This window comes from Patagioenas fasciata, chromosome 3 (assembly GCF_037038585.1).
Source record: "Patagioenas fasciata isolate bPatFas1 chromosome 3, bPatFas1.hap1, whole genome shotgun sequence".
NCBI lineage: Eukaryota > Metazoa > Chordata > Aves > Columbiformes > Columbidae > Patagioenas > Patagioenas fasciata.
In genome coordinates this window covers 99,814,648-99,826,749 of record NC_092522.1, presented here as the reverse complement: position 1 = coordinate 99,826,749, position 12,102 = coordinate 99,814,648, and the positions used below count along the sequence as shown (strand labels likewise).

Genomic DNA, 12,102 nt, shown 5'->3' with positions numbered 1-12,102 from the left:
AAAGGTGATAAGCATGAGAAACTTAGGAAGCATAATAAAAGTGTGATAAATCACAAGACACAAGCAAGATGTCCGGTTCAGCAAAGCCGCCAGCGTATGCTAACCTTTAAACATATGCTGAAGTTCACTGACATCAAGTCCTCTTAAGTACTTTATTGGATTCAGGATAAGTTGCAGAATACAGTAAGTAACAAAAAAGGTCAACAAACACGTAATATTTTTCAAGATTTATTTCCACGCATTTACTAAAACTCCATATACAAAACAAGATAATTTTGCCTTCATGGTGTCCGTAACTGTCAAGTTATTATGATATCAAGCTCACATTTGCTGCTGCACTCTAATTTTAGTTAGAGTAAAAATATTTTAAATCTAAATATAGACAATTTATTCAGTCTGGGTATATATGTGTTTAAAAATGACAGGGAAATTTGGAAAACAAATTTTCTGTACCACTGACACTTTTCTCAGAAGCATCATAGAAAACTACAAAAGGTGAGAGAAAATATCACTCTTTAAGGCCAGCTAGACCAAGACTGAGATGGACAGTGATTAAGCTTAGTCACTTATAAACACTGGAATTTATAATTTGACTGACATGTTGTGAGCCTGGTTAATAGAAAAGGCTTTGCTGAAGGATATTCACGTACACTGTACAGAGTTATTTTCTGTATTCAGTATTCCTTGGATTATGAAGAAGTATAGCTTTCGTTTACTTTGGTTCATTTACAGTTTAATACTGATTTCTGATGTATGAAGCACGTTTTGTTTCTTACTTCAGTGGTTCGTTGAAAGTCATCTATTCATTTTGACTCTGGCTAGTTAAATGTTTCTTAAGAATCTTTATAAGCAGTTGAGGACTACATGAAAGAACACCACGGACAACACATGGAAAGGAAACACTACTCCAGTTACTTCAAACCAAATTCCATCAGTTTCTGTTGAAATCATGAACTCACCAGTTTCTTTACAAGAGTAAAGCTGACACTCTTGAACCCAAACAGTCTCCAGAAGCTGGATTTTATAAGATGTGATGAAGGATGAAACAATGAGGTCTTAGGTTTTTTTAACAGGTTAAGAGATATGACCACACCAAAGTGTAAATGGGAATAGCCAGGTTGGTGCAAAGAGTTTGAGTTCAGTCTTGCAGTGCTGTTTATGTGAGACTTCTCTCTCTCCTACAAGAAAACTGGTGGGGGAGTTTTCTACAACTTGCTCAAACACTTCATGGAAAGGAGATTAGTTTGGCTTTAATGTAACCAACGAAATTGAGTGTTATTACTGGAAACAGCTCTAAGCTTTTCAATTCCCCTAATGAGGTCCAAACTTCCATGGATGCTATCACCTGAGACTACTGTAATATTTTATTTGGATTTAAATCTTTAACTTGGCAGCACTGCTGTGTCTCCATGGACACCTCTCATTTTAGTTTTATATTCTCCCAGGTGGTTGATTACTTATCCTCGTAACAGGATTCCTTTTCATATCAAGGAAGCTCTGACCACCATTCCAGCACCTTACTGAAATTTTAGCATAGGATGTTGGTTTTATTTGCTTTTTTTTCACTATCAAGACCAAACAATCCGTTATATTGGCTTTATTTGACAGATTTTTCAAGGCACCTTAATTTGCTGAGCTTCTATGATTCTTAATGTCATTTGGAACTAATCTCTTCTGCTAACATGAAAGCAAACTGAGAGCCAACATTTTTATGTGAGACAGGAAACTTACATTTAAAGGAGTGCTGTGTTATCTTTTACAGTAACAACAAAGGGAACGTAGATCCAAATATACCCCCAAATGACATAGTTGATTTTTAACTGGTTTCAAGTGTAAGTCTTCTTGGAATATTTATATGGTATCAGTGAGAGCATTAAAACCTTCTTAGAACCACAACCACAAAGCAGCATTACTGGCTACCCTAACCTGCCCAGAACTTGAGCGCGTCTCAGATCAGTTGGAAACGTCATCAGAAGCAGCTATTTTGCAGAAGGAACTATTAACACTTGCCTTTGTTTAACGCTTTTCCTCTGTTTTATGTTTAGCAATAGAAAAGTAGAAAAAAATCATCTATGCAATCATTTCAATTAAATTCTTATATATGTGTGTGTATTTAAACAACCTTTAATACACAAGATAGGATATTTCTAGACCACGATACCGTTCTGTGTGACAGACCCCAGTGGAACAGCTCCCTAAAGCAGTGTAGAGGTGTAGCAGTGTAGCCATTATACTGTCCAGAGAACCTTCTTCTAATTTTGGAATAAAGTACATTTATTTAGACTAATTGGTCTCTATGAACTACTAAGGACATGCTGATTCCTACAATAATATTAAGATACTGATATAATAAACATTCTTAAGCTATATGATTTGTGAAATAGTAGATCTAAAAAATGCTAGCTGAGAAGGTGAGGTGGCGCTCGCTTAAGAAATATAGTTAAGAGACAGCATATTGCTTCTACAAAAGACAAGAGTCATCAGTTAAAACAAGGGAAACAAGTTTGACATTGTTTATATTTTCTGCCTAATAAAAGGATGAAGAAAGGAGAGCATAAAAACTCCCAAACATCCAAAATAAAGAGTTCTAATAAGTTATAAAATATCTTCCTTGTATGAGGACATCATTTCAGTAGTTTAAAATAATAAAATAGACTTCCATGAACTACACAACAGGGGGAAGGGTGTCCTTCAAAAAACCCTTTGTGTCTTGTTCTTCCGTATGCAAGGTAAGAACTCAAAGGTTTTGGGATAGCGTTAGGGTAGTTTTCTCAGGCTTCACTCTGTACAAGACAATTTTTGCAAGAACACATAGGCCTTCCTAAGGTTCATGACGAGCTGGAGAGAAAACAGCCGCCATTAAATTCCAGCAGCGTTTCACTGTGCTTTCTTTTGGTAACTGTTTCCTTTCATCCAAATGAATCTTTAATCTTTCATCTTAACAGAACAAAAGAGACTTGCTCCATTCTTAAACACTTGTGGTAGTTTAGGAGTTCTTAGGGAACAGCAAATTGTTATTCAAGGTGGACCAGCATACTCCAAGCACACCAAGCAAACTGCTTTTTTTCAGGAACTGGGGGGCAGGATTTGCACTAAGCTGCTGGAGCTACTCTGAGAACAGTGCCTGATGCCAAAAGCCCAGAGATGCCTCTGGGTACTGTTAGAAAGTCTTCTCTGTCAAACAAAACAAAGTACCTGAAACCAATTTATGCTGAGAACATGCACCTTCTTTATGCTCAGCCAGCCCCAGTTTCCTTCTCCAGAAATGCACATCCTCTTCTTTCACTGGAGTTGTTATATCAGATTCATCCAGATCAGAAAAATATATATATATATCTATATATATCTGAGCTAGGCTACCCCACCCACTGGCAGCAGCTCGTCTGGAGAGTTTAAGAGGTGATATGCATTGTGCCTTAGAAAGCCTCTACTGGGAGCAGCACACCGTGGCTGGTGGAGATGCAGACGTCTGACATGGGAAAGGATGAATCCAGCCTGCTCCTTTCCTTGCCTCTGGCTGCAGTCCCGGGGACTCAATCACCTGCGAAACGTTGCACGAACCAACCTGACACATGCGGGAGCAGTGACAGGGTAGCGTCCTCACTCATGCTGCGCAGATGCTGCGTGCCCTCTCTGGCACGAGTGCTCTTTGGAGACATTCGCTAGGAAAGCCAAGGGAGATTATGCTGCCTGTGTGCAAGGAGCAATTTTTCAGAGACCTGTAACAGATTTTCCCATAAGGTCATATTCTGACTTTAAATTGCTATTACTTTCCCATTCCTTCACGGCGTAATTTCAAATCTTAACTTCACAGTATCAGACAGGAAGAGTCATTCAAAGAAAGGATCCCAGAGTTTTTTAAAAATGGAATAAATAAGTCATTTTCCCTAGGCTTTCTTGGAAATGACTGAACCCTCTCAGCCAAAAATTTACAAAAAGTGCAGCCTGAGGCACAGCCAGGATATAGAACTACTACCCTAAAGAAACATTACAGTTCAGAAAAACATAAGGTGCTGAAAAATGGGAGTTAGAACTGGAAATATTTAAAATATGGGTGATTCTATTAGTCTCACTAACATACAATTTACATAATGCCTAGGAAATATTTTAAGTCACAAGGACAAGTTAACTAAGTATCAGCTAATTAAAGCAAACTAACTGAGGTCCAAGTGTTATCCTATTTGGAAACTTCCTACTGATACTCACCAGTTCATCTGTGTATGCAAATGTAAAACAATAGAGTAAGTTTTGCTGGAGTTAAGGTCTTTGATACCCTTTTGCTTTCCACTAAACGTTTCAGAACCCTCAGCCTGAGAGGTAGCCAGGTTTTTCAGTTTTTCCAGCCTGCAGATGTTATTGAAGCCAAATTTTTCTGGAAAACATTCACAGTAAACAATGGCATTAGCAACGGCAGCGTTTGCCTGATGGTCAGAGAAGCACTTAGGGAAAAATAAGTCAAAGCATAGATCGTACTTACATACAAGTGTGTACGCTAGAGAGACGGAGATTTTGATGTCTATGTGCAGTGCATACTTGCTGCATTATTCAGTGGAGATTCCAGCGGCTGAACTGCCAATGCTCTGGGAAGAGTTGGCAAAACAAGGATTACTGCTTTGTCAGTGTTGTACCAGAACCACAGTAAATTGAACATACAGGAAAATGTCAGTGAAAACTATTACTGGGTGTAAAGCTTGCCATACAGCAACTCAGTATACTACCTAATATAAAGCACTTAAAATACTATACCATATTATAAATACAATCTCAAAACATAATACACATTGTAAAGGGAACATACAATTACAGTATTTACATCAGTTTCATTGCACTTTTGCAGCTTCTTTTGGATTAGTAGCTTTTTATATGTATTTATCAAATATAGAAATTCCTAAAACCTGTGTACGATTTCAATGCCACATAACTACAAGAAAATTTTGTAATCAAACCCTCGTGATTTAATTTTAGCATTTATTTGCAGGGAAAACGGGCCTATATAATCAAAGAAATCTGGGTAATGTATGACCAGATATAATTTTTATAAATAAAATCTCTGCAGTTGCGGGCAAAACCCAGTCTTCAAATCCAGTAACCGCAATTTTTGTATCAATTGCTGAATATTCTGGTCCAAAGTCTCTTCTGCCATCTAGTGGGCAATAGGGCTCAGTGGCTCTTCAGACAAGGTTCTCCATGCTGCTCTGGGAAGCAAAAGATTAAAAAATCTTGCACTGGTTGGAAAAGCAATTGTAATTGTTATGCAATTAGCAACAAAACAGGTTCATTTCTGAAATCTTCTTTAATATAAGTATTTCTTCAGAAAATTTTTCATTAATGTTCTATGGACGAAGACTTTAAACATTGGATGTGTTTAATACCATAACTTTATCTCTAGAAGTACTTCAGGCTATACTTAAAGTTAAGCATATGAGGTACGTACCAAAGGCTAAAGTGCCATAATATAAGGCAATCTGAAGGAGTAATCCAAAGCAATAGTTTCTGTTTCAAGGAAAAGCCTGAGGTGGTTTGCTATCAAATTCCAAAGGACTAAAAGACAGTGTACCTATTTACTGGTTAAAATCAGTACAGTGGTTTCAAAAATCATCCCCGTTACTTTTAGATTATTACATTCAGGATGTCCATTTTAAAAAACATTTACTCCAATATATGATGAGAGGAGAATCTTACAACCTTTACTCCAAATAAAACTAGAAGACATCATAAGAGTACAATAGCTGATCATTTGTTTTCCTCCTAGCTGGGCTTCAAAGGAATTTGATACTTCACATAAACAAATCTGAAGTCTTATTTTTAGTGAGTGATAAAATATCTGTGTCTTGGGTATTAAAGCAGTAATCCAGCCCTCTCCTCTGTGGCCATTTTGTGAGCTTTCCTTAATCCTGAATCAGAGACAAGAAAAACTCCTGAAGCTCCTGTTTCTGAACTTTTGTCTTTACATCCCTGTTTGTGCCACAGCTGTTCCTTCCAGGAGCAATCCTGTTTCAGGTGGCCATTAAGGCTTAGGGTCGAAGGGATTCACCGGGGGCACACCAGAAGATGGCTTACATTAGCATCAAAGTCTAGCAGTTAACATTCAGATGAGAATTAGCCAACTGCCCTGCATGCCAAATGGAAAGAGAAGATGAAAAAACCTGTCCTCTGTTCACATCTGAACTTCACAGCATATATTTCTCCTAACAGAAAATGAGTGGGAAAGAAAGGAAGGGACAGCCAAAGTTGCATTAGCTTAGGTTTCAAAGCTGCTGTCCTCTTGAGTCACATGGGAAGGTACAATTTCCACTAAGGAGCTTCTCAAGCAATTTACAGTTACTGTCATTTACAGATGTAGCATTATAAAAAACACCCAATTTGTTAATGGAGCTCAAACCTACCGGCTTGTTCAGAGCATACTTACAGCCAAAGGTCAGCACAGAAATATGTGGGAGATTCATCTGGCGTGTGAATACCTGCTACAGCTGGCACAGCTCATGCTTGATTTAGAGCAGAGACTCAACTGCCAACCTTCCACATCCGTTGTGTTTACTACTATTTTCTATTTTTCACTGGCTGAAGAAAAACTAGACATTAGCTACCTAAGCATCTGGCCTGAATTAGGATTTTAGCTCCAGAAGAAATATAGATGAGGAGAGATCTAGATCTGGCACAAGCACAACAGATTAGGAATAGCACTGTGACATTAAAGTTCTTTAAAAATATAGACCAAGATGAATTTACAGCTAACTCTACTAGTGAAACACAAAAGGGAATCCAAGTTTAGCATTAAGTCTGCAGAAAAATCGGTATTCTTTTATTTTTCTCATCAGACACATGAAGAGTTTTATTTGGTTTCAAATCCAAACACGAATGGAAATACCTTACCATTCAAGGCTGATTACAAATCGTCAATAGAGAAGCACAAACAACCACTATTCACAAATAACATAACGAAGTAAATAGATTAAAAACATTTTCCCCAAAAAACCTATGTAGGAACAAAATAATGGTAACAAAACAAAACAAAACAAGCCTGAAAATAATAAAAACAATTAGTTCATTCTAAGATCTTGAAACATTTTCGGTTTATGCAGCAAGACTCTGGATGGATATGTCATTTTGATTTTCTATGCCTTTGAGACCATTGTTAAATGTGGGGTTTGCAACCATGTCTGATATGTCACAAAGCTTCATAAGATAAGACTTTTAAAATATCTTAAAATTGAACAATAAGAAAAGAGTGGAAGTAGAAATCAAGACTTCATGACTTCCAGTCTTAGCCTTTGTCTCAGACGAAAAGGTAGTTCGGTGAGAAAAGAAAATATGTCCGTTTATTCCTTGATTAACTTGCTATGATTGCATGGTATATTGGAAAAACACAGGTTGCTGCCTTATTTAAAAATTCTAATGTCATCATAAAATTAGAGATAATATTGTAAATCATTCTGATGAGGAAGCAGAAGTAAAGACCTATACTTGATTCTAAACTGACATTTTTTTCTTGATTCTTTTGCCTAATCAGACAGCTTTAGCTTTTTCTTGCTTACATTTATAATTAAACAACACTTCAATTTGTACCATGTCTTTTTGCTTATTCTCCTGACTCACCAGCAATCAGGTGCAAAGCATATTTTAACAGGGACAAGATAAAAGTGTCATAGTGAGATGGGGATCTAGGGAGCATTCCTTCTTTCATTAGGAGGTGCAAACGTTTGCTGATTGTCTGCACTTGTGCAACCACACCTTCATATCCTCATATGCAGCAGGGACTGGCTTCCTTAGAAGTATTAATTATCCCAAAACAGAATGTAGAAAAATCAGAGCAACTCCAGCTCTACCTTTCTGTAGCATGTGCCAAAACATTTTTCTGTGTTGAAAATTACTGTCTTTTCAAGGGTCAGCTTTTTACTGAGAGTTTCAATCTGACTGCAGCAAACTTCAGGATGAAAAATGGGAGAAGTCTGAATACGCAGTTCACTATAAGTTTACTTTAGACAATTTTTTGTAAAGGGACTGGAAGAACTGTTCTGTAGTCTTTTCATTTGTGCAGTGCTTACTCCAGCATAAATGTAATAAATAGTAATAACCACTCTAAGTAATAGCATGGACTGACCATTAAGCTCCACAGGAGTCATACTGAACAAGAGTTGGTCATAGCTGTATTTTTAATTACCTTCTCTTTTTAATTACCATTTAATCAAACAAATGTCTTTTATAATACTGGCCACATCCTCTTAAGCAATCAGTGCATTGTTTTATATGCAACCTTAGCAAAAAGGTCACGACAAAAGTAAGCCATTAAGTTATCACAGATAAGCCTGGAAGTAATTATGTAAAGCCAAACAAATCCTGACAGAGGAATTAAACAAATCAATGTTCATTGTTAGAAGGACTAGAGCCTGACCCAGTAACCTCGTGTGTTTGTTCCTCAGATTTCATGAGAAGAGAAAGAGGTCCTCAGAACCCAAGATAAGAAAGATTAGTATTAGAGATGTTTATTGGCATGGCGGTTCTTCATGACCAAGGGGAGCTGGATCCCATTGTACTAGACACTGTAGAGGCACAAAGCAGCAAGTGTATGGCCTTTGTCAGAAAGTTCCTCTATTATAATAGTTTACCTAAAATTTACCCAAACTAGAAATCATTTATTTTAAAAAGGCAACTTTTGAAAACTTCATTAGATTAATTTAAAAATCCTTTAAAGGAAAATTCAGAAGCAATCCCAAAATTAAGTTTTATAGAGGGACTGTTCCCTTTCTCATCATACTGGATGTAATCGGGGGTGCGGTGTAGACTGGGTTGTGTGGGGTGGTGTTTGTTTTTTATACACTTAAGATTTTTATTTATGCTTTAGAAAAATGTATGCATTTATACAAGCTGTTTTTCTTTTTCATTTTCTCTCTTTTTTTTTTTTCTAATTTCAGATTTCCCAGATTTTTATCAGTAAAATCACCACATGATGCCTATCATGTGACAGATGTAATATTTGAAGAGTCGGTTTTACTACCTTTCATAATACCATGATCACCCTAGATCAACACTTATGGAAGAGCCAAAGACATATTCTAAAGAGCTAATACTCAGAATTGCTTATTATGAGACCAAATGAAAGTAACTATTCAAAATCTACTGTTAATCACACTTTTTTAAAGATGCAGATGCAATTTAATCAAACTAGATGCTAGAAACCAAACCTTTACTTAATTTAAACTAGGGAAACATCCTCTAAAAGCTATAAAGACTGGGATGAAGATTTGGTCCTCTATTTTTAAACTTTACTTTGCACAAGGCACGACCAGTTAGGATACTTTACCTCAGGGCAGTGCCTGTCGTATTAGTATAAGAACAATTTAATTTTCTAGCATTATGTTCACTTTCCTCTCTTAGCTGGGAAATGAAACTATTTAAATGAATTATTTCCATTGCATGAATTCACAAGGATTCATAAAAGCTTTACAACACATGTACATCGAAAGGGACAGACATTTTAAATAGTAAAGACAAATTCAAAATTTTGTACAGCAGATGGCAACATATTCTCAAAAATGGCTGAATGAACTGTTTCATGGAGATCATGAGGTCACTCCTGCTTATTTCTGAGTAGTTTATTTATTGGATTGTACTGATTAACCTGTCCCTGCAAATGAGACCAGCCCAGAAGACATTGATCCAATCGCTCTGATAAGCACATCTGACTCACCACCTGAAACTCTCAGCAGACACCTTCTTTTCAACAGGGCAGAACTTCAACTTCCTTTTTTAAAGGGCAATTTCTAGTATTACATATTCCAATTGCTGAAGTTGAAATTTCAGATTTATATGAGCAGTTCCATTGTAGGGATTTTTTATTTGAGAATTTCTAAAACAGTCTAATGAAACAGGATGTTCAAAACAAAAAAGTTGTAGTAAAACAGCATTAGTGTTCAGCTGCAAGTCAGCAGGTTTACAGGGGTTCATCTGACAACATTCAACCTTGTACTAAACCTTGTCACCCCTAAAATGTTGTCGAAGAAACACGCCTAGCAACATTCAGCAGAAGAAGAGGTCAATGAATTGGTTTCAGCCTTGTTCTTCCAGTGGGGAAGAAAATGGAAATGAGTTTTCAAATACAGTAACGAGAACTACACCATTGCCCATAGAAAGAAATCCGAACAAACTGATGTTGTGCCAGCAACTGAAGTTTTGCCATCTCCAGACGGAAATGTTCATGGTGTTAGCAATCAGGACACATAACCACGTGTGTAGTTATATGCGGTGCTTTATTTCAGTGCTGGGAAACCAGGGGTTCGCACCCAAAGCTGGCTTCAACGGTCAGTTTAAGTTACACAGTATTTATACAGTCCATTCACATACATATTCATATATTCATTAGGATACATAACAGTTACTCAACATTGATTGCAACATCGATTGCAACATCTTGGAACTACTTTGATCATGTGCAGTGTCCTCTGTTGGTCTTTTAGGGGGTCTTCGGGATGAAGTAAGTAGTCTTCATCGCTTCTGTCCTTTTCACCTTTGGGTACTGCACATGCATACTACTTCTATAGTTAGGTAACTGCTGACTTGCTCAGCCTCCGGAGATACTGTATATACTTCTTCTCATTCTATGCGTATTTGGGCTAAGATAAAAGCTAGGTTGATAAGATAAGATATACCCGAATCCCTTGTTAGGTAAAACACGATATGCTTGAACATCCTTTCAGGGACAGTTTACAAAACTGATTCATCCTTTCAGGAACATTTTGTAAAACTGGTTCTGTTACTAACAGTGAGATCTTTGTCCCCCAGTAGCAGGGACGTGTCATCGGACATTCAGTGTGGATCCAGCTTCTCTTCTAGGGTCTTGATCGGATCTCAGCTTTCTACAGTGATGGCTGAGAAACTTGGTGATCGTCCTTCTATCCATCATCTCTTCATCTTAGCCATCCAGCTGGAAGCCAGTACTAATCCTCCTTCTCACAACAGCTCTGTTTCTGTGCAATTGCAGGTTCCTGTCTTTCACCGCCTTTTATCAGCTTCACCTAGCCAGACCACAGCCCTGCTTGCCACAATTTCACAGCTTGTTCTTAGATATAAGAGTGTATACTTACCTCTTTTTCAAAACCCCTGAGAAATATAGTATGTATAACCTGAAAGCAGATTGTCATGGCTATAGGGGTGGGGGAAGTTTTATGTAGTTAAATCCACTGCAGAAAACTGTGAACCTTTCACTCACTTGTAAGACCATAGAATGAATAACCCCCCAAAATAAGTTCAGAAAATAAAAACCTCACCAGCAACTGAAGTGCTCAGCTATCAGCACTTGGTTTGAAAAAGTCTAAATACATAAGTCATAAATATATGTCAGAAATACAAGTAACTGATGTTTTTGATTCAACAGCTGACCTCTTCCCTGCAGCGGAACACAGAGAGAGGTGTCCACCACCTATTTTGGGTCACTCCCCATTTTGCTGCAGGGTTTTGTTCTCCAGGTTGCCCACCCTGTTTACAAGTCATGTTGCTCCTGATGTGACTTTATGTGTTAATAGAGTACCAGTCAGTCTGGGGATGCTGCAACAGATTGCATGGGTGGGAACCCAACATTTCTTTCCATCTGCATGAAATGGTTCTAATTCATGTGAAACTACCCTTCAACAAATAATTGTCAAAAAATCTGCTAAGAATGACAAGATAACCTTTCAAAGTTTGTCAGATGATAGCCTCCAAATGTAATGATTTTGAGACTAGCCTAATTCAGGGTTGATTATGTCTTTAAATTCATCTTCATTTCAGTAGTAGTCAGTTCCAGCAACTGTCGTTAAGGTCATGGTGCACCTCTCTCAAGTCATGACACATTTGTAGGAGCAACAGGTTACAAAACAAAACCCAAAAATCCCACAAAAAAACCAAACAAACAAAAAACAAAACAAAACCACAAAAAAACCCACCAAACACCTCTAAAAAGAAAAGCTATGCACAAAGATATCCACTACTTAAAAACAAAACAAACCCAAAATCCCAAACAAAACCTTATATTTTCAGAAGCATGCTAATTTTCCTCCATTTTTTAGCATATATTAACAAAGATGATATATTTTTTTAACTGTGAGTTTTATGGGATGCCATCTCAGT

At 37.3% G+C, this 12,102-nt stretch overlaps 1 long non-coding RNA gene across 1 annotated transcript; it reads right to left on the bottom strand.

Annotated features, from left to right (window-relative positions):
* Window positions 1–483: 483 nt before the first annotated feature.
* Window positions 484–4,567, bottom strand: LOC139827760 (uncharacterized). The gene is made up of 3 exons (XR_011738686.1): window positions 4,478–4,567; window positions 4,207–4,372; window positions 484–3,719 (listed from the first exon to the last, which is right to left on the bottom strand). It is a non-coding gene; the product is annotated as an uncharacterized lncRNA (long non-coding RNA).
* Between the last annotated feature and the right edge of the window lie 7,535 nt (window positions 4,568–12,102).